Genomic DNA, 8,211 nt, shown 5'->3' on the forward strand with positions numbered 1-8,211 from the left:
AAAACAAAACAAAAACAAACACATACACTCTTACCTTCCTATTTATTTGCACAATTGTATGACAGTGTTTGATTTTTTTCAATAAATATTTTTTCCAAGTTTTTTTTTGAAACATAATGTTTTTAGTGATTATTTTGGAATTTCATATAATTCACTTCAATCACACGAACTCCTATTCCTTTCAGGTCCACACTTCATCCCTTGTGCTCCACGACATACACCAGAAAGAAAAGAATACACCAAATCCAATTTTTGTTTTCCGTATACTCACTGGAGCATGGTCAAACTCGCAGTGGCCAACCCCTTACGTATAACTAAGTTTATTCCCACATTTCTGCCTGAAGCCAGCAATTGTGAAGAGCTACACTTCGGCTTCTACAAACTTTTAACCCATTTATTTAAATTCACTACTGTTTGTAGGTGCCACAAACAAACCCTTGCAGTGGATCTTGTTTGATTTGTTGTTTGTGACTATATGGTTTGGACCATGAAGAAATACATTGAACATGAAGTTCATCATTACCTACTGTTTGAGGTAGTTCATCTGTTTTCAGTTTGCTTTAACATTGTGACTTGAGTATCTTTAAAATAAGATTTCAATAGTAAATTTTATTTGCTACTTATGTGTAATTTACCAGAGCATCTTTACCTTGATGATTTATTAAAAGAAACAGAAACACCTATGTATATGAAGAAATATGGGTATGATGAAATATCTATTTCTAAAAGGCAAACACTAGATTTGCTTACTCAGAAAATTAGCAGTATTGACAGAGGATTCTTGTTATTTCATGAAATTTGAGTTTCATAATATAGTAATTACTCTACTTCCTTCAGCAAAAAGAAATTTTTGAATGCTGTTTCCTCTAATTGGTATGACATGAAGCTTTATGCTTAGCTCTCTTGTAAATGAAATATATTAATTATACACATATGTTGTTTATCACTTCCTGTAACAGAGTGCTGATATGAAATGCAAGGGAAATAGTACAACATATAATGAACACTGCCAGAAAGTTGAGAAATGCACTTCACTCTCTGCTAACAAATGCTGAGGCCATAGACCATCTACCAGTCATAACATTTAATTTTATTACATGTTTGTCCTAAAAGGTCATAAGGAAAATATTCATAAATAGCCTCTTTCCAATAAACAAACCAATGTTTGTTTTCTTTTCCCAATAAACAAACTGATGTTAGGAATTTAAAGGATAAAATGTAATATATTTAAAGAGAAACCTACCTTTAGAAATGCAAAGTAATTTTATTGTATTATTTTATAAGATTAAGATATACAAAAAGAAGCACAAGTACTCAAATAAATGTAGAAATATAGAAATAACAATTGAATTGAGCAAATAATCATATATAAAATATATAACATTGTGAATCAATGTCAGAAAATATAAGAAAGAAAAATGCCCATTTAATGCATTTAGAAAAGCATAGCTTTATCATTTAATCAGTTATCTCTGACAAGACCTTTCATTCCTACAGAAGAATATTTCCAACTGGTTTCTGGGTATCCTTGCTTCCAGTTGAGGAGTAAATACATGCTTAATTGCCATTTCTGAATTGTGACTGGGCTTGAATACATATCCTTATAGAAAAAATAGGAAGGGGAACATTTCTTTGTGGAATACTGGATTTCCAAAAGTAGGGAATTTATATTTAAGGATATAATGTGAATGCCATGGTATAAAATGATGATAAAGATATTTCATTTTTATATTTTATATATTCATCTCTTAAACAATAAATTATGAATGTAGCTTCCCCTCCCACACTCCTCCCAATCCCCTTACTTCCCCTCTTTCCCAAATGCACTCCCTGTCCATGTCCCCCCCGAAAAAGAGGCACCTCAGGGACATCAAACAAACACAACACAAAATATAATAAAACTAGGCACAAGCGCTTACATCAATGCAAACCAGTAGGAGGAAAAGGGTCCTAAGAGCAGACAAAAGAGTCAGAGATATTTCTACTTCCACTATTAGGAATCCCAACAGAACACAAAGACAACAACCATAATATATATATTCAGAGAACCTATCACAAATCCCGGCAAGCTTTGTATTTGCAGTTTTAGACTCTGTGAGCCACCATCATCACTGATTAGTCTCTCCTTGTGTCTTCAGCCTCTCTGGCTCTCACAGTTCCTCCTCACCCTCTTCCTCAGAGTTCCCTGAGTCCCAAGGGAGTGACCCAACAGAGACCTCCAAACTGGTCTCTCTTGGTCAAATGCTTGACTGTGGGTCTCAGGAAGATGACTTGGGTAAGCATTGATCTATAAGTATAGCAGAATAACAGTACAAATAAATTCATTAAGTATTTTTTGGGAGGCGAGGGGACAGTGATGTTTTGTACTACTCTAGGTCTCTGGGCTCTCCATTCTCCAGTTTATTGTTATCCAGGCAGTGTCTTGCATGGGCTCCTCTTGAGGTATGTGCCTCAAATTAGACCAGTCATTGGTTGGCCACTCCCATGAGTTCTGAGTCATGATATAAAGCATCCTGGCATTTCCAGTTGGGTTTGAAAATGAAGAAGAACCTATAGGAACACAGTTAAATCTGAATTAGTTTAGGTTAGGAGATAGTAGTCTGCCAATTCTGGTCCCTTGGTTTGGACAACTGAATCTCAATTGTGAAAATTAATATCATTACAGAAAACTGAAACCTGAGAGGAGGAAAATAAAATTGATGTATCATCTCCCTACTACCTTGGTTCTATTTCTGATAGTGTAATATATCTCAGAATAAAAAGGGATATAAAATGACAAGGAACTCATATTTTCCAATTAACATGTGTTTCAACCACAAGCCTTTTTTATCATTTATAAAAATGAGAAATCCTGCATGCTTTCATATTTCCTTCCATGGCTTCTATTGTCTTTTTTGTTTTTTCTTTCTGTCTTAAGTTACATAAAAGGTGGAGAGATAACACTTTGGGTAATGTTCCTTCCTTGGAAACTTGGGGATATGACTTCAGAATCTCAATACCACATAACAAGATAAGCACAACAACATGTATATCTAACCCCAGCACTGGGAGGAATGGAGATAGGTGGATTCCTGGAGTTCACTGGCCAGATGTTCTAGCTGACTCAAGAGTACTGGTGAGAGATACTGTCCCTGAACTAAGGTAAGTAAATAATTGAGCAAGGTACCCTCTGTCAATGTGTGCCCTCCATAGGTGTACATATGTACACAGGCACAGGTTCACATGAACACTCACACCACACTCACTCAAACACATGAGCAACAGAGAGAGAGAGAGAGGAATGGAGGGAGGAAGGGAGGGAGGGAGGGAAGAAAGGAGGGAGGGAGGGAAGGAGGGAGGGAGGGAAGGAGGGAGGGAGGGGGAGACAGAGATAGATAAAGAAGCTGTTATCAATATTATAACATTTTGAAATGTAATCAATTTATATTTTTATTAGCCTATTATTATTTAGTTAGAATTGACAAATGACCATTTTGTCAGTTTCTTCATTTTTCACATGGTGAATATAATAAAATTGTTCCAGACATTATTTCACTTTAAGTAACAGAATATCATGAAATCATGAATAATGCATATATATGTGTGTGTGTTCTCAACACAAATTAATAAAATTGATAAATTTAATATCTGGAAGATGAAGTGTTTCCATCAACCAAAACGTTAATTATCATTTAAGTTGGGAATGGAAAGATAGGGGATAATATACAAACAAAAAATCAGTTAGTGAAATAGGTCCACATGCAGAGTACTATAAGGGAATAATTTTCAGGAAAGTTATGTTGTGCATTTGAACCAAAAGCCTAAGATATGTGGAAGAGCAAATAAACTCTTTGCTCCAGTTGCCATATGTACAAAAATTATTCAGCAGAAATGCTTGAAATGATGAGATTCTGAGATAGCTTGTTTGGAGCCAGACTCTTTTGGTGTACTTCCATTATGTTTCCTGATTCATGGTGCTGTTATGAACACACGATTACAATTCCATATAACTAGATATAGTAGATGTATAAGAGCTGCAGAATTGAATTCAATACTCAATTGCTAGAGTCTCTCAGAAAGAAAAGAAAATGAACATGAAAATGAGCACCAAATATCCACATAAGGGAAAAAAATCCTATTTACTTTGTTCAAATCATAGTTGAAAGCCTGTTCCTAGTCAACTAGACTCTGATTTCTTTCTCTCTCTTCCTCTCCGTCTCTCTCTCTCTCTCTNCTCTCTCTCTCTCTCTCTCTCTCTCTCTCTCTCTCTCTCTCTCTCTCTCTCTCTCTCTCTCTCTCTCTCTCTCTCTCTCTCTCTCTCTCTCTCAATATGAAGCCTAGGTTGGCTTCCTGAACTCATCATACAGCCAAGGAATAATTATTGTATGGAAAATGGAACTTCTGATCCTCCTGCCTATCATCTCCAGCGTTCTGGTTGCAGGTTCATGCTACCACATCCAGTTTCTCTGGTGCTAGCTAGGGATGGAACCTGGAATGTTATTCATAAGAGGAAATTACTCTATCAACTAAAATACATTCCAGGCCAAATTCTCATTTTTTAAAAAGAAAATGAAAAACATACTTTACAAAATACAGCATCAAATCTGACCTACTGAAATTTCTAACACACACAAGACTATGGTCACAAGCTTGAGCACTCATTTTGATAAATTACCAATTTATTGAAGTGAAGGAATACAAATAAAGCATTGTGGTGGGGAAATTAAAAAGTAAAGCAAACAATGAAATGCATCTCTTTGTCAAGCAGACAATATTTATACTTCTTGCCAAAATGTCTTCCAAAAGTTTTCCAATTTTCTGGATGCATTTTTGATTAAATGCTATAAAATAAATGAAGATCACATTACAGCCCACTCTGTTTTGAACCAACACTCCTGGCCTATTTTCCTTGCATATGAATTTTTAAAAAGAGGTTTATGGTTTGAACAAGAACACATACCCATAAAATTTCCAGTAACTTAAGCTTGTTGTCTATCAAAACTAATGTCTTAACAGATCTCTTTATAGTCCTCTGTGTGAATAATAGAAGAAAATCCAAATAAATAAAGCTGTTCAAATGTCTAGTTTTATAGTTATACTCCCCTCTCTCTCAAATGTGTATGTGAATATATATTCAAATTATAGCTAAAAATCTGTTCCTAGACTCCTAAGCTCCCTCTGATTTTATTCTTTCTTCTTTGAGCTTTGAAATACAGCCTGGCTTCTGGAAGTCACTATGCAGCCCAAAAATGATCTTCATATTGCATATAAACCTGAAATTCTGATCACCCTGCCTGATTATATGTATGTATATATGATATATTTAAACACGTGATACCCCTATACACACACACACACAAACACACACACACATTGTACTTATGATTTCATCTACTTACCACCCTAACTGCTTTATGGATTAAATACAATAAAATCAGAAAGTACAGCTGAGCTCCTTAACTAGACGCTACCTTCTTACTACCTTTTCTGCCAGAGAAGGGTAATGACCTATCGTGTTCAGTGCTTTTCTGAAATATAGCATATCTATCATCTCTCCAAGAAATCCACTCTTGTCAAATATTCTTACTGGACACACACCACTTTATAACACATATTATGTATGCCTAAGCATGGTTACATGGTTTTATTTTTCTTTGTAAGTTGAGTGATGATCTCCATGACCCTGCTACTGAACTGGTTTTTATACTGTGTATAGCTGATGAAATTGCATGAATGCAGTCACTGACCATTAGTGGTTTATTAATAAATTACACTTATAATAGAAAATACACTCATATCTGCTTACTGGTGCCTTATTTGCAAAGAGGAAATGGTCACTTCCTGAAATTATATATCAAGCACCATGATTACTTCCTATCTAACACACTACAAAATGTTTTACTTTCTGAAATGTTTGCAGATATGCAATTGCTACAGCTGAATTTCTAGGATGAAATACCATTGCACATTTTGCTGAGTATGTTGTCTGTAGAACGTTTTCAAGTTGTGGTTTCAAAGTATCAAGGGGGAGTATGTATTTTTACTTAGACTTTTTTTTCACCATTAATGAGCTATAACTACACTTTGTCATTTAAAGATATAATCATTTAACATTAATGGTCACTTAATAAATGGTGTCGTATCAGGATAACATCTTCCGTTTGTCCATACTGTCAGACTGTAAGTGAGCAACAGATATATGTGTATCAGAAACAGGCACATCCAGGCCTCTGAGAGGACAAGAAGGGGCAAAGCTTATTGTTTTATCACATGCTGCAGACTTCGTTATTTCTGCAATAAAATCTACAGACATAATGCAATTTAATTGAACATATAAAGGTGATTGTGTACTTTGATGGCACTTTCATAAATTGTCACAGTGAGAAACCAAAGAGAAAATTAGAAATTACAAAAATTAGAAATATTTAGATGTTTATGTAAATATACACATATATTTATGTGGAACTGGAAAGTACTGAGAAGAAATAGTATGATCAAAGAGTTGGTATAATAATGAATTGGAGATGCCTCTCATGTTGTATACTCTTAATAAATGACTGGATATGTATACTTTTTGATTAAAAGAATGATGTAATAAAATCAAGGGTGCTATTTCAGTTATCAATTTCATAACTAACATACTTAAAGAAAATGTATCTTGATCATGTTGGATTAATTAATTCAAAACCAATCCTAAAAATGCAATTTAACATCAAGCTTAAAATTAAGATATTTTATATTTTTATGAATAATAAAATAACTTTCAATTTAAATTTCTGTGCTGATATTATTATATGAATATCTATATAAGATATTTTTCCTCTTTAAATATATGCCTTGGTGAAGTGTAAAATAAAAAATATAGCTAAAATCTGAGTGTGTGTCAATGGTGTAGGCTACCCATTTTGAGAAGCAAATTAGTTAAGAAATTAGTAGTGATATCTGATAACTAAAGAATCAGCTCTTTACCATGTCTTAAAAACAAATGGGCCATTTTAATTAACGGGTTATTATTTGAGAAAGAGTTTATCTAACAATTATACTCATAAATCATATTCACCGTAGATGTTTCCTAGGTATACATGTATTATTCTCCACTCCAGAAATCATTTACTATCGGTTTGTTCCAACAAAAATTTAAATCCTTCAAGGCTCCCGTGGCGTTTATATTGAGAGTCAGCAGATGGAAACATGGCAGAAGAGTGTGTAATGGGACAAGACAGCAATGTCATTGTATAATTGATTCTACAATGTGGTGCAAAAAAATGCAGTGCTCTAAAAAGCTTGAAAAATCAGATTCTTTCTCCTGAAATGTGAAATCTTGGTACCATATTAATTAAAATGCAGTTTCTAAAAAGTAATATGGTTCTCCGTGTTGATTGGCTTATATATGAAGTCCACATTCTCAGTTTTAGTGAATTGCTACCCTGTTTGCTCCAACTTCTGGGCATCTGATAGTACAATGAAATTTTCAGAAAGGTAAAGTTCATAAATAAAGAAGGTTGAATTTTTATCAACTTGTTATTAGAATTAAACGTGAAGGTGAGTTATGTCTCAAAAAGTTTCAAAATTGGCAATTAATAATGTAAACAGAGAGCAGTATGTTGATATAAATTTCAAGAGATAATAAAGTAAGAATGAGTAACGAAACAGAATTGGTGTGCCCATCACTGCACCCATTCCATTCTCACCTCATGAAAAAGTCAGTCTTGGCAAATTTATCTTTAATCATCAAATAACAGTGTTCAAATCTCATAAAATATATCCTTAATATGCACTCTAATACACAAAAGTGACCACATACAGATTTATGAATTACAACACTATCCTCATATGTATATAATTCTATTGTCAACTCTTATCATTTTAAACTCTTACAATACCTATTATCGATACTAAAATATCTGAAAAGTAGGCATTAGGTGATTAGTTATACAAGCAATTTGCTTCATTGCTTAGATCATATGCCGTTAAAATAATACATCAAAAGAGGACAATACCAAGTCAAGTTAATGAATTTCTAATGATGGACTATCCAGTAATAAGATGCTGGCTAAGAAAACAATTTTAGAGAATGTTTTTTCTTTAATCAAATTCAAGCTATAAAGCTGTATTTCACCTGAACATTCTTTAATTTTTTACATACTCTGTTAGGCACTGAACGTCCAGACAATGGTGAAGGAAATAAATAATATTTTGAAAATAAGAGTCCTGCATTAAGAAAACCAGACT

This window comes from Alexandromys fortis, unplaced genomic scaffold, assembly GCF_014885135.2.
Source record: "Alexandromys fortis isolate MF-2015 unplaced genomic scaffold, M_Fortis_MF-2015_v1.1 scaffold_116, whole genome shotgun sequence".
In the NCBI taxonomy this organism is placed as follows: domain Eukaryota; kingdom Metazoa; phylum Chordata; class Mammalia; order Rodentia; family Cricetidae; genus Alexandromys; species Alexandromys fortis.